The sequence below is a fragment of the Delphinapterus leucas genome, chromosome 4 (genome assembly GCF_059928025.1).
Source record: "Delphinapterus leucas isolate spDelLeu-1000000601 "Yukka" chromosome 4, BTC_Dleu_Yukka2, whole genome shotgun sequence".
Classification (NCBI taxonomy): domain Eukaryota; kingdom Metazoa; phylum Chordata; class Mammalia; order Artiodactyla; family Monodontidae; genus Delphinapterus; species Delphinapterus leucas.
Genome location: NC_143132.1, coordinates 124,429,627 through 124,455,379, shown reverse-complemented (window position 1 = coordinate 124,455,379; position 25,753 = coordinate 124,429,627).

Genomic DNA, 25,753 nt, shown 5'->3' with positions numbered 1-25,753 from the left:
TGTGGTTTCCAGAATTGTCAGATCAAGCACAGAATATTCCATTGGAAGGCAGCTATGCTCACCACTATACCACCAATGCTGTACTAGGAATATTCCATTGAAAATTAATTTTAAATTAGGTTATTTCTTTCTACATTATTCCTATTTCTTTTTTAAACTTATTATGTATGCAATTCTTGTTTTTTAATATTGATGTATCTTACATTACAAATTGAATTTGGCAAACTTATATGTGAGTTCTAGTGGGAATACTAATGAAATCTAATGGGAAAATTTTGAGTGTGTGGTATAAGAGGTAGAGCACTAGAATACAAGCAAGAATGCTCAATTTTTAAAATTCTGTCTCTACCATTGACTGACTATTTAGCTTTGAAGAAATCGTATAACATTTCTTGGCCACAGTTTCCCCAATATTGTTAAATCAGGAGTTAAATTTAAATCTGAGTCTCCAAATGTATTTCCATGAAGCCACCAAGGCACTGGCTTGAGTGTACATAAGCATCATCTGGAAAGCATGTTATACCATGTGGATTCCTGGAACTCTTCTTCCCAATCCCAACATTCTGACTGAATAGTTCTAAAAATATGCACAGTTGTATGAATTTTAAATAGGAGATCTTGGGCATTCAGCAGTAGGTTGACCATCCATGATACTGAGAAATACATTCTAAAGTTTTGATTGGATGCCTCAAAAGTCATGTTAAGTGAAGAAGTTCCAGAGTACTCAGCATCCTGTTTGTCTGTCTTATACGCCAGGTTCCCTTACGTTTTTCCCTAACTACATGAATTGATCATTGAACCCAATGTTTCATACCATTCTCAGACGAAAAGAAGAAACAAAATCAATTCAGTTATTCAAGGAATTATTTAGTGTAAATCATTAACTCCCTTTTATTGTTTGGACTCCTAATCCAGAATGTTTTAAAAAGAATACTGATTTATTATGAATCTCTCAGTTTGAAGGTTAATCACATAAAGGATCTTTATCTATGCTGTGACCCACAAGTAAAACAAGAAAAAACACAAATGAGGTTATATAACATGGAAGAGCATGTTTTACATAATACACTTCTCAGAACATAGACAAGTATATTAATTTGTTTTCTTGAGGAAGATACAAATAAGAAGAAATATTCTTCATTCGATCTAAGCATACATCAGTCACAGTGTTTACATTTAACTAAACACATGGAACATGATTTCTCTCACTAATTTATTGGATGTGGGGCAGTAGAAATAACAACTGGGTATGCAAATTGAACAAATGTGTACCTCAAAGAGAAAAGCCACTGCAAAAATTAAATCAGGAATCCAATAGCATTAGTTACTCTTGAATAAATTGACTATAAAATTAAATTAGTTCAGACTATTAAAATTTATTTTCTAGAACTATACATAGAGAAAATGTAGATAAGTATCTCTAGTTAATTGTATGAGCATCCTATTGAGTGAAAATAAGTTTTCCAGTTTTCTTGCAATATAATTGACATATAATATTGTATTAGCTAAGGAGTACAACATAATAATTTAAGTTATGTATATATTGTGAAATTATTACCCCAATAAATTTAGTTAACATCCATCACTTCACATAGTTGCCATCTTTTTTTCTTGTGAAAAAGTGTAGAACTTTTAAGATCTAAACAAAGCACGAGTATTTTACCTTCTACTTCATATCTCCTACTCATCCCCTTCTCATGTGAAGAAGGGTAGCTAACTAATGTTAAAAGATAAACTGAGGCATACTCAACATTTTAAGAGCTCATTTATTCATCAAACGGGGCAGTGCCAAACCAGAAGTTGTTTGGACCATTCTGCTGGGGGAATGGCATCAGAGGAAAGACATAGAGAAAGAGCAGTAGCAAAGAAAAGAGATTATCGACTGGCTCTGGCTTAAAGCTTGGTTGGCTGTTTGTGACTGGCTGTCCTTAGCATTCTGCTCTCGTAGCTTTGAGGCATTTACAGGTTTAGACGATAGTTGGCTTACATGGGCCACCACGGCATTAGAGTCACCTCAGTCCAATGGTCTCCTTGTTTAATTAATTTAACAATCTTTACTCTTAACTATTCCAGTTAAAAGGGTAGTGATCTCTAAATCACGGCAGTATTATATCTTATTTAATATTAATTTTGAGGGTTCTCAGTTTTTCTGTCAATTGTGCTCAAATATTTAAACCTGTTTGCCACATGAGAGGACTAATGTTTTTTTTCACAGTATAATTATCAGCTATTATGCTTATGTTATGTTTCAAATTTTCTTACGGCTATGTAAAATATACTTAAATGAGTAACCAACGGCAATTTTGAACATAAGGCATCAATACTTATGAGTAATGCTTTCTAAGAACAATGTTTCACAGCATAGGTCTTAAATTATTCTCTTCAGACTAAGGATACAATATTCTGGTTGCTTGTGGTTGATTTTTGAAGAAATTCTCCCTTCATCCATTTTACAGACCAGACATAAAAGGGACATGTTACATGACTTCATATTTTAGAAGAATTAAAACTAAGTCTATAGTAATCTCATTAATTATCAGTAGCCTGATTAAAAACTAAATATGATGTGATTTTGAAATTCTTAATTTGCTCTTGTTGGGGAGGAAGCAAGCTTCCCTCTGTCCTTCTTTGTCCTTCTGGTTCGTCAAAGAATTAAATTGACATGAGGCAGATTAACAGGAGAAAATCAAATTTAATTTTGTATGCAAAGGAATGAGGATCAGAGATCACCCACATATCTGAGAGGTTCAAAGAGAGAAAAGAAAAATGAAAAGTATATGCCATTCTGAGCTAAGAAATGGGACAGGGGACCTGGAGCTTCCAAGAACTAGAGGGTCATTCACAGGATGGTGAGAAGAGCAGATGTTTGGTAATTAGATATTTTCCCTGCCTTACAGATGGGGCTGCTTAGATAAAATCTATCTCTGGTAACCATAAGGACTCTTTTTCTGGGAAAAATTCCCAATTTAAATTCTTCTAGGTAGTTAAGGGAGGGGGGATACTTTGTCTTGACTTTAGCTCAAAATAATCCTGCAGCAAAAGTGACACATTTTGGGGAGGCTTGTTCTGAAAGCCTACATTCTAATATAATACTCAGTTTTCTCATTGTATACAATCTTGTAAATTTGTTCCTCTAGACACTTATTGATTAATTTCTGTCTGATTCAGGATGATTCAGATGTGCTTTTAAGTACTTTGTGCCATGTAGAGTATTAATTAGTAACTGTTAGTTTGAAATGATGGTGTGGCCATTACTAGTGTCAGAAAAGGGGAGTCAGTTATACTCCTGGCTCTGCAGTCGAGTGAAAAATCAGTAATATGGATAGATTACCAAAGTGTAATAAAAAACATGGGCATCAGGATTGTGGGTGATACAAATATAGTCAATGGAGATGGTAATAAATTTTTCCAGCCTTAAATATTTTAACTCAGATCTTTGTATCTATCTCACTATAAAATACTCCAGATTGTTTTGGGAGTGCTTTCTTTATAAAATGAAGAGGAGCTGAATATGCCACCCCCAAATATGCCTCTTTGGCATAAGGATTATTTGGGGCTGTTTATTTTTGAGAGGCCACAAACAGAGGAATCTCTGAAAACAAAGTAGAAGTAGCCTTACATTTATAAGAAAATCTCCATTTGTAAGTGTCTTTCTGCAACAAGAAGAGAAGGATGACTAAATCTAGAAATTCCTAGTTTTCCTCCCTCACAAAAGCAATAATGAAGGATTAGATGTTTTAATTTCCAAAGCATCTGTGACAGTGTAAGTAAACTTCAGTCAGCTATCTTTAATATCGGCAGTGTCAGGGAGGAAGAAATTTTCCTCTACCCTTCTAGGTTCTTCTGGCTGGATTAAGAATTAAATTGACATGAGATAGATTAATAGGAGAAAATCAAACAACAATTTAATAACCTGTACACATGGGAGAGACTCAGGAATGGGTGGTAACAGGAACTCCCCGATTCTTCTGTTTCTTAAAAATAATCAGCCAAAATTAATCTTCATGACAAAGAGACACATTTTTGAGGTGGCAAATTTTGTTCCCCTACATTAATCTATTACCTAAACTCCTTACCTTGAAGGAGACTTTTATTTTTAGCATATTCAAAGTTATACATTTTCTATTTGAGATTTACAAAACAAATATGTGTATTTCTGTTTTGAAATAATTGCCTAGTAACACAGCTTTCACAGTTTTAATCTTCCATTTTGTAAGAGTTTGTGTGGAAGAGACTGTCCCAAGTTAAGGAAAATAGTTTACATCTGGTGACAAAAATATGACTCGTGAAACTTTTTGAATAAAAGATTCATATTCCACAAATATACAATTGTATTTGTGCAGATGCATACTATAGTAAGGAAATATTCTAACCATAACTATTTAATTAAAATAAAGAAAACACAAGAGAAACCAGATAATTATTTTAAATTACATGGATACTTTATACCTTAAACTTATACAGTGCTGTGTGACAATTATCTCAATAAAATAAGAAGATTAATTAATTAATTAATTAATGAGTTCTAGCCTAGAAAAATAAAAATTAAAAAAATTATGTAGATGCTTATTTCTTGTCTGTAAAATTTAAATGTACCCTATTCATGTATTTTATTAATATTTTCTCAAATGTTTCAAATACAATCATGTTATTTTATCTTTTTGTTCAAAATGCAATTTTTACTCCCACATCACCCTTTTCCCAGGCATTTAAAATCCAGACTTATTTGTAAATCCGTCCTGATAATTCATTGTCTTTAAACCCTTGCTTTCTATTGGTCAAACTTTAAGGCAAAACAAAACTTCATGAAACTAAATTTCTTTCATTATTCCTTTGACACAAAGTATTTTTTTTTCTATTTTAGATGTTTATATCTGCTGGATTGTACTTTGTATTTTGGATTTAAATAAAAGATTAAAGCAAATTCCACGGAAAATACCTTTAGGCCAAAGTAATATCTCTTGTGGGCCCCATAAAGAATAAATTAGAAATTTTAAAGAACTTACTGGAGAAAAAAATCAATACATTCAGTTTTGAATTAAATATGAAGCTTTCAAGAACTCATTGTCTTCTCACTTTTAACTCTTCTCATTTCCAGTTGAGTAGGGGATTCACCCTCCCTTTGCCCTCTTCTCCTTATCAGGTGATATACTGAAGCTTGAGGACAGGAGTTAGTTTTGTGATACCTTTACTCGAATCCCTCATTAACTCTAGCTGCTCACAGAGACCTTGCAAGCCCCCTTTAAATCTCTCTAAACAACTGATCTCAGTGATTTCCTACATGGCTGTAAGCTCTACAGACTTATAACACTGTGCTCATTCATACGCTCTATTTCCTTTTAGGAGTTTTAAATTTCCTGTAAGTTGTTAGCATTATGTGTCCCTTTGCTCTTGTGTTATGGAGCCAGATGAAGAGATATGATCAGTGCTACTTTAATAACCTATTCATTATTTATCATGCTGCTGAAATGGAGCATTTGCTATCTCAATTCAAGTTCTGGTTTATTTAGTTATATCTAAATTGAAGAACTCTTTGAGTTGCTTTTGCCACTACCCGTTAGGATAGCTTGTTCCTATTTTCATAGGCAGAAACTCTGATAGTGATGCTGAAAACTCAGCCTCTGTGCATCAGTGCCAAATCGAATCTCAGGGACAGAGTTTTGGGTGAGGTAGAAAAGAAGAGCTTTATTGCTTTGCCAGCAAAGGGGAACACAGCAGGTTCATGCCCCTCAAAAACTTTGTGTCCCCACCCAGGAGGGTCTGGTGAGGAGTTTTATAGCAATAGTTCAAGGGTGGGGTTGCTGACAAGATTAGGGTGTGTGCAGGGCCTTCACTCCTTTAATCTGGTCTCAAGTAATCTCTTGATGTGCTTCTCTGGTTCCTTTAACCTGGCTTCAGGTGGTGTTCTCTGGAATGAAGAATGCCATTGTCTTCCATTTGTTGGGTTTTAGATCTGTAAAGAACTCAAAGATGTTGTTATATGTATCCCTTGAGGTGGAACCAAGATCCTGTCCCAAGGCTGCACTATTGTTTTTTGGCTGTTCCTCTCTTGTCTCTGCATCCCCTCCCTTCCCTGACTAGCAGCTGTTCAAATCTGCCCTTTGGAGCTCAGGGAAGGTCATGGAGGCTGGAGTCTATTCCCTACAAACAAGGAGTGGGGAACACAAAGAGGCTTCCATACCCAGGAGGCCCACAGGATTCTGCTTGGTTTCAATACTATGATAAAACAAAATGCTAAAGGTTAATACTGATCTGTTGTTTCTTTTTATGTTACTTAATCATGAAATAATATTAAAGTTATAGCTGCTGATTAAGTAATTTTGGTTCCCATAGGGACATTTTGATATTCCTGGTATCTATGTCCCAGGAAATATAAATATACTCATATAATTTTCTTAGTATATTTCTTCTCTGGGATTTAATGACTCCTTTTTTTTTTTTTTTTTTTTTACTTTACTAATTGCATAAGTTGTTTTGATCTGTCTTCAGTTTGGCAGATAACTTGTGATGAGCCAAATAAACTTTTCATGCGATTGTATATTGCAGAGGAAGCTTCTGTAGGAGAGCAAAACTTGCCATCCCAAAATGTTTCTTTGACACGTGTATTGTTTCAACCTGAAAAAGATCAAGGTCCAAAAGACCCAGGAAGAAACTTCGACTTTCCCCCTAACTGCATAAAAGAATTTAGATAACGGGCCTGCTCCCAGAATAGAGCTATTACTAGAGATCTCTGCAAAGACTATGGGCTAGGTGTGGTTGGGGAAACTCAGCAGGGCCTAGAGATCAGACTCTGTGTCCCACTGTCTCTGCAGGGCCCAGGAAACATTTGTTTACCAAACATTTGCTTTTCCATCTCCATGTGAATTGCCCTCTTCCCTTTTGAAGTACCAAACAACTTCCCCAACATCCTCTTTTGTCTTTAAGATGGTATTTAAGGTGAGAGTTTTGGCCATTTCAGTGAGTTACTCAGTATTTCTGGGTCTCCCCTATGCACACGTTATTAAATTTTTGTTTTATTTTCTCCTTTTAACATATCTTCTGTCAATTTAATTCTTAGACCAGCCAGAAGAAACTAGGGGGATAGAGGAAAATTTCTTCCTCCACAAAATTAACAACTAATTACTGATAATCTTTGGTTTTACTTTTGAATTTAGAAATGTATCCAATTCAAAATAAAAGATGAGCAATATTTTATGATAAATTATATATATTCCGTTATGCTTACAACTTTTTAAAAATTATTTATATACATTTTGTTTTTATAACTGCTAATCATATTCTCTTAGATTTTCAAGTTTTATTAATTGAAATGTTTATGAAATGAATTATACCTAGCTTCCAAAAATGTATCTTCTTCCTGTAAGAAGTGTGCATGTGTATGTATGTGTGTTTAATTAAAAAGGATTATATGTTTATACCCCTATTTCAGCCAAGTGCTTATTTCTCCAGTACTTTTTTTGGATCATGATTTGATCTGTTTGATGTCTGATATATCACGAAATTAAAGAACCACTAGTAGTAAATGCATATTTACTTAGAAACAACAATATAAAAAAATGCAGCTTGAAAGGAATATCAAAAGATGTTAACCATCAGTTCAGTAGGATTGTACCACCTGTGGTGAAATAAACAGTAATCTTTTACTTTCTCCTCTCTGCTTTATTTAGTATTATGCATTCTAGAGTTTTAGTATCAAAGTGCTGTCTCCAACCAATGCCACTTCCTCTTGGGTTTCAGCAATGATAGGTCAGAGTTCACCTGTGGCTCTAAAACCTGCTAAGGGTGAAACCAAACAATAAAACTTACTTTATATAAGTTTATTAACAGTTAACAGAAAAAAAATACAATTGCAGTAATATAATTATTTACATAAAAATGCTTTGTATCTTTCTGCCTGTTTGAATAACTAAAGATCAAATTTTATAATTTTAAAAATTTAATTTATATTTGATATTTAATATTATATTTTATATATTTATTAATGTTTATATTTTAATAATATTTGATATTATATTTAATTTCATATTAAAAATTAAAATTTTGAGTTTTTTTGTAAATCAGTTGTTTCTCCTTTGCCATAAGCATATCTTCTTTTCCTATTACTTACATTTTTAATAATTTTAAAAAGTAATAAATAAAAGCTCAATTTCCAACAAAGGTATTGCTAAAGTTAGTGAGTGATAAATGCTATTACAGGAAATTTCTAAATTTATTTTGGTGTTCAACATATATTTTATTTACCAATTCCCTTATTGATAGGCATTTATTTTTTCAAAATTAAAAATTGTGCAACGAATCATCATTACAGATGTGCTGGAAGGTGGATATTGAATAATATCCTCTCATCTGAGAAGGAACTTTAAGATCGGAAAACAAAGCAAGCAACTCCATGAAGTGCAATTATAAAGTTTATTGTGGTAACTTACATACAGGGAGAATTGAGCAGAAGAAGATCCAGAGGCATTAGCAGCTGCACTCTGCACCACCAAAAGGGGTACAGGGGCGCTTAAAGGAGACAGAGCTGAAGACAGAATCTGACTACTAAGGGAGAAGCACTTTCTCACAGACCCGTACTGGGGTTTTTTCCTCCCCACAGGGGTCTCATGACCATAAACTATATGCATCAGAATAAGACCCTCTTCCAGTTTTTAATATCAGATATAAGCAAGGGTAAAAGTTGAGAGGAAACTTTTCTGACCTGGGTGCATTCATTGTGAGCAGGCTAAAGCTCAGTCATGCAGAAAAGGGAAGGGTAGGACTTTGGGACTAAGATGGAGTTGACAAAAGTGGACTCAGTGTGATTCAGCCATGCATAGATGTCTCCTTGTGAACATATAAAGATTTTCTTTAGAATAAATCCCCAAAGTGTCATATCTGGGTCAAAGTAGAAAATTTCAGTTTTATAAGTCACAGATAAATTGCCCTTCATAGTCACTATATTTATATTTTAACTCACTAACTCCCCAAAAGTTGTAAGCTTTGTGAATAATTACCGTACCACAACATGTCATGGAAGGTGAGTAACGTACATAAGGAAATTGATGATGAAAATCCTTTGGTAGCGATTATCAATGTGTATAGGTCCATTCAGGAATGATTTTTCTAACAAGAACCCTTAAGTGTTCTGTCATATACTCTTTTAAAAATAATGTTTTCTTTGGGGGAAATTTTAGAATTGTAGAAAAGTTGCAAAGATAGTAAAGAAAATTCCCATGTACACTTCACCAATTCCCTCTAATGTTAATGACTAAGATACATTTTTCAAAACTAAGAAACCAAACATTGGTACATAACTATTAACTAAATTCTACACTTGATTTGGATTTCACCAGTTCTTCCATTTATGTCCTTTCTCTGTTCCAAGATCCATCCACGATATCACATATCACTTTGTTGTTATGTCTCTTAGTCTCCTCTGGTCTATGGAAGTTTCTCAGTCATTCCTTATTTTTCATGACCTTGATACTTTTGAGACATTATTCTCAATTTAGGTCTGTCTGGTGTTTTTTCTCATGATTATACTGGACCGATGGGTTTTCAAAAAGATTCAACAGAGTGAAATGTCCTTTGTATCACATCATATCAAGGAGAACATAATAGCCACAGGACAGCACTCATGTTTGTAAATTTTATCACTTGTTTAAGGTAGCATTTGGCAGTTTCTCTGGTGTAAAGTTATTAATTTTCTCTTTCCTTACTCTGTTCTTTGTAAACAAGTCACTAAGTCTAGCCCACTTCAAGGGATGGGAGGATCAAACTTCATCCACTGGAGAGGAATCTACATATTTCATTTGGAAATCTTCTGTAATGAAGTTTTGTTCTTTTTTCAATCTTTATTTATGCAATTTTTAAATTTATATATGTATAGACTCAAGGGTATTTATTTTATAATTTGGGTTTATGTTATTTACATTGTTTTTAAGTTTTTTAGCTTTGGTCCCACATGCCCCCGTCCTCTTGTTTTTTGAGTTCTTCTTAACTTTCTGGTACTACAAAGTACTCCAGGCTCATCCTGTATTTTCCTTTCCAAGGGCTAGAATCAGTGATTTCTCTGAGCAATTTTCTTGGACAATGATATTTAGAAACCAAGATCTGATGGAGGGTATGCTCACTGCTCTTGAGGTGTCATTGCTTTGAGGCCTTCTCATGGACAGAGTTGTGTAATATATGTATGTATACATATGCATAAACACATTTATCATTGTTTCTGTGTCTAATCATCTGAATATATCTTAGGCTAAGTATAAATTTATATTGATGTCTCTGACTCTTATCCTGTCATGTGCTTTTAATTCCTCTCTCTGTTGCTTTATTTAAAGCATAATGCAGACATTGGCACTGAAGAATGTAAATATTAAAAAGCAGTTATACACAGTATTCATAGATATATCCATAATTAATATTTGACATATTAGCAATGTTTTAATCTATCCCATGAACTAATCCTAATTAATCATAAGAAAACTAGATATTTATGGAAAATAGGAATTGACTCAAGTTAAACATTTATTCAGTGGAAGAACCAGAAAACAGTACATGAATTAGGACAGATATGTCAGATGTCTTAGTAGTGTTTTCACATTTATTTCAAGTTGGGGTGAAAAACCTCCCACATTACGTTTAAGATCATGTGTATATGGTGACAATGAAGATACAGAATGGGAAAAGAGAAGTTGGAAGATGAGAGTGATATAAAAAGTACTTAAAGCAATGAATATAGATATGAGTTGCATTAAATATTTATATGTTAATCCATTTTTAACTAGATAGAGTTAATATAGTAAGTTTAAACATTTCTAAGCAGCATAAATGCCTTAGGAAGGATTTATGGTAATAAAGTTATTTGAAATTTCTTATGTATATGTTAGCTGACATTAGCATAAGTAAATTGCTTCTGTTCTGGAATTTCTCTTAAAGCCACTTTTGAATTTGATAATTCCTTATCTTTTAATATTCAAGTCATACTTAAATGAGAAATGAGAAGAAAATTGTGTCTGTTACTCCTGGACATTCAGTATGTTCAAGGATTTCTAAGCATAGCACATGGAACTAACTACCATTATGCAGCCACTGGGTGCCAGATTCTACACAACTCAAAATAGAGACCTCAATGATCTCCCGAGATAGGTGATCAACTATAATATTTAATCTTTTCCTATATTTGGTTTATTTCTATGGACTATTATTTTGGAACTCAACAACAGAGCAGCAGAGGGCCTCCCCTGATAATATCTAAGCTGGCAGTCACAAATGCTTTTTTAGCAGTTTTAACAAGTATCCTTTGTGAGCATGGAGAGAAAATAAACTTGACAGTCTAGTATTGAATCTTCTTTCACTCAGGAAAATGTCTCTTAATTAGATCCTAATACTTGCCTTATCAGTGACATTGAGACTCCAAGGAAACTATGAATAGTGCTTCACAAAACTTACAGGTTTTTTAGAAAATAATCAGCAATATAAGCTCAAGAACAAAAAAAAGGACATAAAATCTAACTCCTCTTTTTTCCATGATTCTTAGTTGGTTGAAGCAAATAGACATCAACTGTAAGTAATTCTTGAAAGAATATTCAGTGCTGTAATCCAATTGTATAATTATTTAATTGTATAATTATTTAATAATAAAGGGTTCCAGGAATAGTGATTTAGGATATTCGAGCCAAGTTTAAGTGATAAAATTTTATTTTACATGTTGAGTGCCCTGATGTTCTGTGTAGTAGTTTCCTTCCTTTTATCCCCAAAGTTTTTATTTATTTATTTTGAAATTTTGCAGTTGCCTCATACATTCTAAGTAGCTAGAGTTTTGTTTCTTCTTAGTTTCTTAGATACCTGAAATTCCTTTTTTTTAAAACTTCGCAAACATTCCAGACATAGAAAGTAAGTATTTAAGTTATTTTCCATTATCTGAAGAAATATTTTTTGAGTTGGATGATTCTTCCAAATTCTAGAATCAGATTCTTCCAAATATTAGTACATTTTTACACATCATTCAAAGAGGCACATTTATTAATATAATCAACAGTTTTATCAGAAAAGCCTTTAAGTTTTGAGAAGCTGTCAAGCTCATGGTGGCAGATATGAGTTTTCTAAAATTTTAGTTTTTATTCAAAAACAATTTTTTTATTTCTATTTTTAATTGAGATATAGTTGATGTACAGTTTATATAAGTTAAAAGTTCAATTTTTATTATTGGCAACAAATTCTGTTATTTGTTTTCTTTGAAATGACTGACTTACTTTATGTTCAAGAAAATATTTGTTAAATACTCAAGTCTGAATAAGCATAATTTGTCTGTCAGTTGTTTCATCAAGTAAAAATACTCTTTCATGGTGAAAAAGTTACTTTACCATCAACTCAAAAGAATTGCATACGTGCTTTTAGATAACCATCATATGTCAGTATGCAGCAGCAAGGCTTTGTATGTTCTGGTTTCATCACACAGAATATTTTTAAAACATGTACTTAAGATGAGCTTTCATAAAATTGATACTTTTTACTGATATCAGAAAGACAATCTTCACTGCAACTTGTTTTTCTCTTCTGAGTGCATGGTGGAAAAAATAACATAACTATTCATACAGCTTGGTACCACTGACTTGATTTGTATTAACGCAATGGGAATTTAAATCATCATGGAAATGACAACAAAAATGTTTCTGAATAAACCCTGAGATTTAAATTGGTTATTCAACTCTGAATATTTTAGCACCATTTCTATTCATTTCCAAGCATTCCTATAACAGAATATTTTCTTTGATGATAAGTGGTATTGATCCAACAAAAAAGCACAGAACAAGTCTACCTATTATTTATAGATTCACCTCTTTGTAAAGCATAGTTACAATTCTGCCGATAACATACAGTATCAATTCATGTTTGCAGATAAATCTTTAATTTGGCAAGCTACTGTATTTTTGGAAAATGGCAATATTGTGATGTCTATTACTGACTTTTCATCAAGCAGGTATTCAGCAATGTCAATGTCATAAAGTTTTATTAATCATTTAGTTACTATGTGCATTTCTCAAACCAACATAGTATGATGGCATACCCTAATAAGCTGCTCCAGTGGCTATTTCATTTTCAGTTTGAAAAATTATTTTTTAAAAAATGCAGGGCTCCTGAAGAGCTCATCAAGTCTACGTTTACAATATTTAATTCAGTTTTCTTTTAATATCTAGGCAGTTAGTCTTAAAATGATGCTACAACTTAGCTGGCAGCATAAAATTATGGGAAAATCTCTTGTTACATAAGACATAAATTATCAACATCTATAAAACCTAAAGAAGGATAAAGTTTGCCATATCTGTGCTCACCACTTATACATTTTGTCCATTTTCTTTGGATTAGATTCCTTTTCATGCATCAGAAAACTATGATACATCTGTTTCATGTTTTTTCAGCATCACTAGACATAGATTATGTGGGCTGAAAGGCAAGTCTTCCATCTCTGCCTTTTAAACTCATAGTCCACTTTGAAATATTAGAAAAATACATAACAAATACGCTTTATTTTATAATAGACTAACACTATATTCTTTTTTTAATAGATTTTATTTATTTATTTATTTCTGGCTGCGTTGGGTCTCTGCTGCTGCTTGCGGGCTTTCTCTAGTTGCAGCAAGGGGGGGCTACTCTTCGTTGCTGTGTGCAGGCTTCTGATTGTGGTGGCTTCTCTTGTTGCAGAGCACGGGCTCCAAGTGCATGGACTTTAGCAGTTGTGGCACGTGGGATCAGTAGTTGTGGCTCGAGGGCTCAGTAGTTGTGGTTCTAGTGCTCTACAGTGCAGCCTCAGTAGTTGTGGTGCACGGGCTTAGTTGCTCCACGGCATGTGGGATCTTCCTGGACCAGGGCTCGAACCCGTGTCCCCTGCATTGGCAGGCGGATTCTTAACCACTGTGCCACCAGGGAAGCCCTAACACTATGTTCTAACATTTATCGGATAAATGTGAAATTGGGAAGATTATAACAGATGTAACTGAAGATAGCGGTAAGAACACAGACGTATCCAGAAGAGTATGATTTAATGTTTGAACATGTACATATTTATATACTAAATCTACTCACTTAGAAAGTTCTAGAAAACCAATACACAGCTATACTCTCAATTATTCAAAAGAGTGCTGACATCATTATACAGCATGTAGCTTCTGGAAAACAGAAACAAATACTTCTCTGCACACTCATGAGATATTGAGAGTGAACAAGAACAATAATGATTTAATAGTAGTATGAATGCAGTATGATCTTACCAACTCCCAGAGCGGGTTACAGATTCTTCCTTTACTACTACAGGACTAAAATTAAAATACTCAAATTTATTATATATACAAGGATGTGTATTGTTTTATAATATATACTTTGAGACATACATGCATATGTGTGCACCTAGCTCTGACATAAAATAGATTTCTTACTGTCAGTTGAATGAACACAACTCCACCAAGAAAGCAGGGAATAACAAAGAGAAGGAAGTTGGGCTGAGGCCAGTGGGGTCATACAGAGGGTGGTGGGTGCAGATCTTCTGATTTTCCAGAAATTTGACTTTCTATAAGATATATGTTTCTATAAAAAGATTGGCAAGCGATAATTTTTATAAATACTATTTGCCCCTCCCCCCAATACATCATTTTACTGAATTAATTTGTATCATGGTAGTTTTCCAAAGAAGATTGCCGTAAAATAATTTAAGAACCTCCTCTGATTCTCATGCTCCTCATACTCCAAACAATTTTCTTGACTCTCCTTCAGTATAATCAAGTATAAACCTTGATTAAGTACTCTCTTCTGATTCTCTCCTCCCATTACTATTCACTCTTCAAGCCTTTCCAATTTGGCTTCCTGCATTATCACTATATTTAAACTGGTTTTGTAAAGGTTACCAATAAATTCCACACTCAAAAATCCAATAGACACTGTTAATCTTACTAAATTTTTCTGAAATATTATAAATGTGCACCGTTTTCTCATTGAAATAAAATTATCTAGCTCTTTTTTTAGTCAGACAGGGCAAGCTTTCTTGCTTTCCTTTCCTTGTTTATGTTTCCAGATGTCAGAGTGTCCAGGTTGTAAGTCTTGCAAATTTAGCAATGCCTTCTCTCTTCGGCACAGTCCTTGCTATAATCATTTTGACCTGAATGGGAAGGAAATTGAGGACAATAAAAAAAACATACAGGTTAATTCGAATGATTCGTTATTATCTTATTTCTTATTATATAAAATTCCAAGCATTACTCACTCTGGTTTTGCGTTAAACAAGATAGGCTTCTCTGATATAAAATTTCTGGACCTAAGACCGGACAGGCCTAACGAAGCACTGACAATTAGTTATTTTATCATTATAATTATAAATGTAGAACAGAGAAATTTCTCCCAAAGCCTATCTCCCAACATTGTGAACAACTAGGCTACAGTTTCTTACCTTGGACATAATTTGTGGACTCACGTTAACATCTCTACAATTTTGTTTTACTTTATGCAAAGGAATATGCTTTCTCCCAGTTTACTTATAAGGGCGTAAATGACAAAAGAATAAGCAGGCAGGATTTCTAAACTAATGTTATGAAGCAAGGGAATTTCAAGTGTTCCATGTAATTTAACCTCTTTGCAGATTAAAGGTAGCTGTAGAATCTTTGACACTCCTCTTATTGAAAGGCAGGTCTTTTTTCAATCCCTTTGAATATGAGCTGACCTGTGACTGCTTGAAGTAATAGAGCATGGAGGACATGACACTATGTCAGTACTGCCTCTAGCCTCTTTAGGCTCTTAGCATTCCTGAGGAACCCTGAGCTGCCATGTATGAACTTAACTGTACACTGAAGAGACCACATAGGGTAGCCCTAAGGCTACCTGGAGAGAGAAAGGGGACCAGGTGATTCCTTTCTTCCAGCTGTCACCACCAGTTCTCCAGACTAGAGCTGCCAGTTGAATACCACCTAGTGACTCCAGCTGATGCCACATGGAGCAGAAGTATCCAACAGCAAGTTGCACCTGAATCACTGATTCCAAAGTTATGAAATACGATTAAATTGTGGTTGTTTAAATTTACTAAGCTTTGAAGTAGTTTGTTAGGCAGCAGTAGATACCAGAATAAAATTTGGTAACTGGTAGTTGTTTGCTACCATAATAAAAATCCAGAACATGTGGCATCGGCTTTGAAACCAGGTTAGAATTTGAAAGGACCTTACTTTTAGTGGAAGCTGGCAGTGTTACCTGAAAAACTGGATTTGCCTCCTGGTGGGTGTTGAGTCAAAAGACACAACCAAACCAAAGAGTGGGAGAAGAAAGTATTTATTAATGCAGCAAGTAAGAAGAACAGCCGGGATCTTGCCCAAAGCATTGTCTCCCCAACAGCAAAATTGGGAAAGTTTAAAGCTAAGGGTATGTGCATATTCATGAAGAGGCTTGAGCAGGGGAGAATTCAACATAGAATTGGGACAAATTTTGGCCAAGTCCAAGCTTTAGTTGATTGAAGTCATGAGGGTCAGAAAAAGTTAACATCATCATCTCTTAGGTTCCAGTTGATTTGGTGGTTGAGCACTTCAGGCTAATCTTTACCATAAAAACAGAACTGGGAGTCTACAACTGATACATTATCTTTGCTATCACTACTTCTCTTGCCTGATAACAGTCCTTTATCCTGCATTCTTTTCTTACTTAAGATTATAAATTACTGACACCTGCTCAAAGACAAGCATTGTGGCCAGGCTTAGATCACAAAATAGCTTCAGCCAAAATGGCTTCTCTTATGTGAAGAAAGGCATGCCTGGTTCTCTTTCTCTGGGGATCCTCTAACCTCGATCATTTAGCCACCATCAAACCCCAAAAATAACATAGCCAGATGAGAGAGCACACACTGAGATGAGCGGAGCCAGTCCAGACTCAGAGAACTACTCAGCAGAGTAGTGAACTAAACAGAATGCTTGTTTTTCAAGCTGCTGAGTTTCGGGGTGGCTTGTTATGAGGCAAAATGTTACTGATGCAACCATTTTAGCCTATGTCCTAACTATTACAGAAAAGTGGTACCAAGAAATGGGTTGCTGTCATAGAAATTACCTACATTCAGAGCAGGCAGCAAGGATAAAATTAGAACAGACTAGAAAGCTAAGGATGTAAGTTAGGGAATGACAAAACATCTGTAAAGCCGTTACCTGAAATACCTTGGAAGTTAAACTACATAACGACACAGCCTATAATTTTTGCATAATTGATTGCAAAATTGATTGCTTTTAGAATGTGTGTGTATTTCAGTAATTATTCAAAACATTACAGTAAAATCAGGAAGATATGAACCCTTCACTAGGGAGAAGCTTCCAATGCCCACATTATCTATTCTTATCTAAAGAAAACTATATCCAATATCTTGTTGGTGATGAAATAGAATTATATCTAATATAGTAAAAATAAAGTAGAATTAACCTCCACTGGAGAACAGTGTATTCTTGTTTGCCCTATAGCTTTATGGAAGCCAGTCTCCAAGATGAACCTCAGTGACCCAGACTTCCGAGTACTCATGAACTTGTGTGGTCTCCTCTCACGTTGAATAGGGTAGACTTGTATGATCAGAGGATATTAGGGAGGTGAAAGTATATAATTTCTGAGGCTAGATAAGAAAAGGCATACTGACTTCTGCTTTTGTCTCTTGGCTCGTTCACATTTGGGGAAGCCAGCTGCCTTGTCATGAGAACACAAGCAGTCCTGTGGAAAGAAATGTAGAGAATTAGGTGGAGGACAGAGGCCTCCTGTCCACAACAAGCTGGCCATGTGAGCAACCCACTCTGGAAGTGTATCTTCCAGTCCTAGTCAAGCCTTCAGATGATTGCAGCCCTGGCTGACATTGTGACTGAAATCTCATGAAAGTTCCCCAAGGAAGAACTGCTTAGCTAAGTGGCTCCCAATTTCTGATCTGCCCAAATTGTGAGAAATTAAATTTTCTTGTTATTTTAACTATATTTTAAGACAATTTTTATTACAGCAATAAATAACTAAGGCAAACTATAAACAAAGTTTTTATGTTTAAAGTTTTACTTGAAGGCTGAATTGCCACTTACTCTGTGACCTTGGGCGAGTTGCTTATTTTCATATGTTCATTTCCCTAATCTATAAAATAGCATAGTTATTACATTGTTGAGGTGTGTGAAATTTAAATTAAATAACATACATATAGTGACTAAAAAAGTACCTGGTACATAGTAAACACCTAACCTCTACAAAAAGTCATTTTTGTGAAAGGGCTAGTTGTTTAAGTTTGACTATACGACATTATCACATTTGACTGAATTCTAATACTTCAGGCTTTGTTTTCCAAAATAATACTGTTACTATTTTTTTCTCATAGAATATTTCTAGAACTTGCTTTCAGTTCCACTTTTTTCTTGTTTCACAGAATCATAGTGCATTTTGTACTCTTGCTATAAACAAACCAAGCTTTATAAAGATAGGCAGTGATAGTTTCTAACAGATGAAATAGTCATCCTAAGGCATAGCATGGAAGATATATATCACTTCAAGGTCTTTGTACAAAGTGGAGACTTCTATTAATATTAAATATGTACATCTCCAATTTTAGACTCACATCTTTATCTGAGCTTCACGCTCCTTGGGAGACATATCAAATTGCAATTCTTGCCCTTTTGATGTTTACTACAGCAAACAACTTACTTCCTATGGTGCTATTCATTTTACTCTCATAAATAAAACATTTTTTCATCTATTGTATATTTTATTTGTTGTTGAGAGCAAATCCTAGGACTAGCGTCAGGGTTTATCTCTTTGGTTTTGTCATTTTATTGTTCCTTTAAGCTACTGTATATTGGGAATACTTATGCATTAACACTATGACTATTAGAAGCTTTCACTTCGTATAACCTGTGTCTGCCTTCCAACTCCCCAAATGACTAATTGTTCCTTAAATAATTCTTCCTTTTCAAGCTGAGCTATTTCTCATATATATGGTGAAAAAGTCATACTCCTAAAGAACAAATAAGGACAAAATTCACTAACTGAACTCTGTTTTGAAATTTTGAAAATTTTTACTTCAGTAATCCAGGTTAATTTTTGAATCAATCATCCCTAAGTAAACAAAATAAAAAATTATTGCTTAAGGTGGTTAATTATGTAGTAATTTAATAGAGATGATGCTTTCTAAATTGAGCTATTCTTTATTAGTTCAACATAAATTATCAATAGTTTTAATATTTGGAAGAAAATGACAATGGGATTTTCAATTATATTATTATATTAATATAATAAACTAAGGAGAACACTTGAATACATTATATAGGAGAAAGTAGTAAAGGCTATTGTGCTATCATTGGTTTTATTCTTGAGTTGGTTAATCACCAACATGAAGAACACACTTTCATGAAGCTTTATGTGCAAAACATTGAACTACATGTGCCGGATACTTGCTTCTAGTTGCTAAGGTGGAATTTACAGGAAAAAATAACCATTTAGGTGACATTGTAAAATTGTTACTGCCAAGCAAGTCAATTTGCAAAAAGTAATATCACATTTTTGTAACATTTGTTTAAAATTATCTATCTCATGCTGACTAGTTACCATACACAGCCAGAGATGTAGGCAAAGTGGCCATCAGTCAAGTGTGTTGTATGGTGTTTAACACTCAAAAGAGAGAATGAGAACAAAAGGTCCACTCTATTTCCTCCCCATTCCTATTTCTACTTGATAAGGACAGAGCTTGTGGCTATGGAAAAATATCCAGTCATATCATACAGATACTTGACAGGAAGAGCATTATATATTCATATAATTAGATATAAATATATATATAAGTATACACATACATACACATTCCTACTGGATTGCTTCTTGCTTTACAACCCTACACAGACTCTGCAGAGCCTCCAAAGGGATTATCTCCATTCTGTGTATAAACTATAAACACTTTATATTTCTTCCTAAATGATCTGAGAGATTTGGGGGAAAAACAGATTTTTTTTCAAAATCAGAGGACATGAGTTTTAAGAATAAATTGGTGCAGGAGTTTTCAAGCCTGTGTAATCTGGAACAATATTTACCAGAGTATTTTCTTCTAATTTAGCTCAAATACTCTTATTGTCATTATACTTTTGCTAGCTAAAATGTTAAGACATTGGTGTGCCCTATGCCCAAGGTAGAAATGGGAAATACATTTTGTATGTATAATAAGTACTTAATTATTAAAAGTTGATCAAGCAGAATCAAACAGAATGGATTAAGCCCAAGAAAGAAAGACATAAAAGAGAGGAGGGGAGGAAGGAAGGAAGGAAGGGAGGAAGGAAATAGACCATCTGACACTTGATTTTCCCTCAAAAAACACCAAGTTTACACAAAGGGAAATACCTCGGTGTGTTTTCTGCTTGAGGAAGAAGAGAAGCAATAATGACCTCTGAGTCTAGAAACCCTCCGCCAATGACTAGAAGTTAGTGAGCTTAAATGAGAAGAGGATTTGCAACCAGGCAGATGAGCTTTTGAATCTCTATTCTATTACTCACTCTGTAGTACTAACTATACCTTACTGAACAATTTAAACCCTATCAATCTTTAAAATAAGAATAATAAAAATTAATTTCCAGCTTCTTTGATGAAGAATTAAATGAAATGGTATATCTAATACCCCTGACATGAAACAGTTTTTTAATGTACGTATTCTTTGGGACTGTGAACTATTGCTGGAGACCAGAACTGAACATAGGCTAAATTTCCACAGCATATCTTTCTAAATTGTTTGAGTTTTATATCAAATTCTATGCAGTAATGGCTAAACCCTATATTTTTTTAATCTGTCTATCCTTCTATCTATCAACATGTATATTATTAAAAGAGAGACTACAAATCTTCAAATGTTTATTTTAAATAAATAGTCTGGCCTAGTAAAAATTTGCAAGTTAGAAAACAAAGATGAACCAACCCAAAATAAAAAGAACAAAGGTATAAACCCCAAATTAAAAAGGCACTGTTTTTGGGCTTCCCTGGTGGCGCAGTGGTTGAGAGTCCGCCTGCAGATGCAGGGGACACGGGTTCGTGCCCTGGTCCAGGAAGATCCCACATGCCCAGGAGCGGCTGGGCCTGTGAGCCATGGCCACTGAGCCTGCGCGTCCGGAGCCTGTGCTCCGCATCGGGAGAGGCCGCAACGCTGAGAGGCCCGCGTACCGCAAAAAAAAAAAAAAAAAAAGGCACTGTTTTAAGTAAGATTTAAATAAATAAGAATTCCTCTAAATTATAATGTAAATTGCATGGTATTAAAACTTTGGTTCAGAACCATAGAGAAACCAATTAAAACCTTTTTCCAAATCATTTCCTTTAAAGGTACAGTTTTATTTAGACGTCTAAGAGAAAACTGAAAAATCATAGAGATAATAAAATATTTGCTACACTCAAGGAGCAAACCTGACACAACTGCAATGTTTTAAATTTTTATATTAGTTCATAGCATAAAATGTTTATAGCATCATCAGTACATAACATATATCAAATTTCCATAGAGTGTAAACAAGGTTGAAGTACATTTAGGACCTTTTCATTTTATAGGATGCAAAGTAGGACTAACGTAAAATTGGAATAAATGTTAGTATTGTCACATTATTCCAATTTGATTATTTAATAGTTACTGATCTTGTCAATCCTAGTGAATTCCTCCGAAATTGTGGAGAAGTGTTGTCTTTCTAAATATGGTGAGAAAAAGTATAACACCATCAAAGAAAAGTAATAACTTTTTCCTGAAACATGATATTCGGAAGCTTGAGATATGAGGTAGCTAAAAGGGCTTCTTGACTATGGTAACTTGGCTCCTAACTTTATCTATAAGTAGAATTTTAATGTTATAAAAGTTATAAAAATAGATACTTCCAGTTCAATCAGAGAAAGATAAGTGCCAGGAGTGATGAAGGAGTCAAACTTTGCCATTCCAGAAAAATTAGAATAAAAATATAGAATACCTGAAAGCTATGATTTTGTTCTTATTTTGTGTATGTGTGCTGTTCAATTTGTTAGACGTTCTAATGTAATATGAAACAATCTTAGTACAAGTATCCTGTCTAGCCCTGCTTTTAATTAAAAATGGTTTCAATATTTCATCAGGATATTTTCAGTGATTATTATACTTAGAATGTTTAATTATTTTGTCATTTAAGATTTCTATTAGAAATAGCAACTGGGTCTTATTGAATACCTTTCAGTTTTTGTTGTTATAGTACATTTGTTTGCTGCTTTTTCTTGTTGATACAATGGGTTAGACTAATAAATATGGCAGTGAACTACTTTAAAAATGTATTCCTTTAAAAGCTTTTTAAAGAATTAGCTATCGAACTCACTCAGTAATGCATTTTCAATACATTTAATTTATCATTCCTTGACTTCATTTATTATCGTGTTACCTGTTTTCCTATCTTTTCTTGTTTTTAAATAAGTTTTATAAATGAGTGGGACTTCCAAATTTCAGTTGTGTGTAAGGAGCTTGGAAATCTCCAGCAGTCCTAAAACAAGTAGAAAGCTAAACAGACTGAAAAGTCAACAACTATTCTTGGACCTGTAATATCAGGGAGGACACAGGGCAAACAGCTGCCCCCTGGAGAGACAGACAGGCAAACAGAGAGGTACATGGCTTTTTGGAGCAGAGACTCATGCATGGAAACTGCTCAGAGAACCAGTGCTCGGGTAGGAAAACCTGAACTGCAATTGACAAATTTGCTGGAGGCTCAGTGTGGGCAACTCTGAGAGTGAAACACTCCAGAGGGACCTTGTCATACGTGGATCCCCAGCAATATCGTAAGATTCACCTCCAGGAGCTCAACCAGATTCCCACAGTAAATATAGGAGAAAAATCTCCTCAACCTTCAACCAGAGGAAAGGGAAAGGGGACCATTTTGAAATGCCAGAGTATTCTGCTTGTCTTAACCATGCTGGCCCTTAGGGGAAACTAGTTAAGGAGAGCCTCACTGACCTTTGAGAGGGAAACACTCAATTCCAGCCAGCTCTCACCTTCCACATGGGAGAAGGGAAACGCACAACTTCAGCTACTCAAGCCATCCTGTCCCCCCCAAGTGGAGAGAAAAGAGCTGAGAAACACTTGTGAAATTCACAATCTACAAGCATAGGTTCACTAAAAGACTCAGCCCTAATCATAAGACTGTACAATACTTCCAACCCAACACCTCACCACCACATTAACAAAGACCTATTTACAGCAGTTCCTTTTACCCAGTACAAATCTGGCTGTCAGGAAAAACTTACAAGGCACACCAAGAGGCAAAAAACACAACTTGAAGAGACATAACAAGGATCAGAACTACACATGACAGAATATTAGAATTATCATACCAGCAAATTTAAAACAAGTAGGATTAGTATGCTAAGGGCTCTAATGGATAAAGCAGACTCCATGCAAGAACAGATGGACAATGTAAGCAGAAAGATGGAAATCCTAAGAAAGAACCAAAACAAAATGCTAGAGATCAAAAGCACTGAAATAGAAGTGAAGAATGACTTTGATGGGCTTATCAGTAAACTGGACATGACTCAGGAAAGAATGTCTGACCTAGAGGATATATCAATAGAATCCTTAAAAATAAAAATAAAAATAAAAGAAAGAAAGAAAAAAAAACACAATAGGATATCCAAGGACTGTGGGAGAACTACAGAAGGTGTAAAATATATGTAATATGAATATAAAAAGGAGAAGAAAGAGAGAAAGGAACAGAAGAATATTTGAAGCAATAATAACTGAGAATTTCCCCACATTAACATTAGACACCAAACTACATATCCAGGAAGCTTAGAGAACATCAAGCAGGACACATGCTAGAAAAACTGTACCCAGGCATCTGATCTTCAAACTACAGAAAATCAAAGATAAAGAAAAAATCCAGAGATTCTTTCTCTTCTGAAAGAAGCCAGAGATGAGTTACATTCAATTCTTCAGAAACCATACAAACAAGAAAGAGTAGAATGAAATATGTTAAGTGTTGAGAGAAAAAAAACAAACAAAAAACCCACGAACCTGGAATTGTGTATCCTGTGAAATAATCCTTCAAAAGTGAAGGAACAATAAACTCTCTTAGACAAAGAAAATCTGTAATCAGTTGCCAGTAGACCTGATTTACAGGATATGTTAAAAAAATAAAAAGTTCTTCAGTCCCTCACACCATACACAAAAATAAACTCCAAATGGCTTAAAGACTTAAATATAAGACATGACACCATAAGACTCCTAGAAGAGAACATAGGTAAAACATTCTCTAATATAAATCCTACCAAAGTTTTCTTAGGTCAGTCTCCCAGGGTAATAGAAATAAAAGCAAAAATAAATAAATGGGACCTAATCAAACTTATAAGCTTTTGCACAGCAGAGGAAACCATAAACAAAATGAAAAGACAACCTACAGAATGGGAGAGTATATTTGCAAATGATGCAACTGACAAGGGCTTAATTTCCAAAAAATACAAACAGCTCATACAACTCAATAAAAGTAAAAAAAAAATTTAAAAATTGGGCAGAAGACCTAAATAGACATTTCTCCAAAGAAGACATACAGATGGCCAATAAGCACCCGAAAAAATGTTCAACATTGCTCATTATTAGAGAAATGCAAATCAAAACTACCATGAGGTACCACCTCACACCCGTCAGAATGGCCATCATCAAAAAGTCTATAAATAATAAATGCTGGAGAGGGTGAGGAAAAAAGGGAACCCTCTTGCACTGTTGGTGGGAATGTAAATTGGTGCAACCACTATGGATAACAATATAGAGGTTCCTTAAAAAACTAAAAATAGAGTTACCATATGATCCAGCAATCCCATTCCTGGACATATATCTGGAGAAAACTCATTCAAAAAGATACATGCACCCCAGTGTTCATAGCAGCACTATTTACAATTGCCAAGACATTGAAGCAACCTACATGTGCATTGACAGATGAATGGATAAAGAAGAAGTGGTATGTATGTATGTATGTGTATATATATATATATATATATCTGTGTATATATATCTGTGTGTGTATATATATCTATCTGTGTGTGTGTATATATATATACACACAATGTGTGTGTGTAAATATATATATGTACACAGTGGAATACTAGTAGCCATAAAAAAGGATGAAATAACGCCATTTGCAGTAACATGGATGGACCTAGAGGTTATCATATCAAGTGAAGTAAGTCAGACAAAGACTAATATCATATGATATCACTTATATGTGGAATCTAAAATATGATACAAATGAACTTATTTACAAAAGAGAAACAGACTCACAGACATAGAAAACAAACTTATGGTTACCAAAGGGGAAAGGAGGGAGGGATAAATTAGAGGTTTGGGATTAGCAGATACAAACTACTATATATAAAACAGATAAACAACAAGGTCCTACTGTAAAGGATAGAGAACTGTATTCAATATCATATAATAAAATGTAATGGAAAAGAATATATATATATATATATACACACATGTATATATAATAACTGAATCACTTTGCTGTACACCAGAAACTAACACCGCATTATCAATGAACTATACTTCAATTAAAAAAAAAAGTTCTTTAGTGAAAAGGAATATAACATAGATTAGAAACTCAAATCTACATTAGACAGGAAGAGCACTGAAGAAGAAATAAGTGAAGGTAAAATAACTTATTTTTCTTATCTTAATTGGTGTAAGAGATAACAGTTTGCTCAAAATAATAATAGCAACAATATGTTAAGTTATGTATCCTTATGTATATATCTTATACATAAGGTATGCTTATGT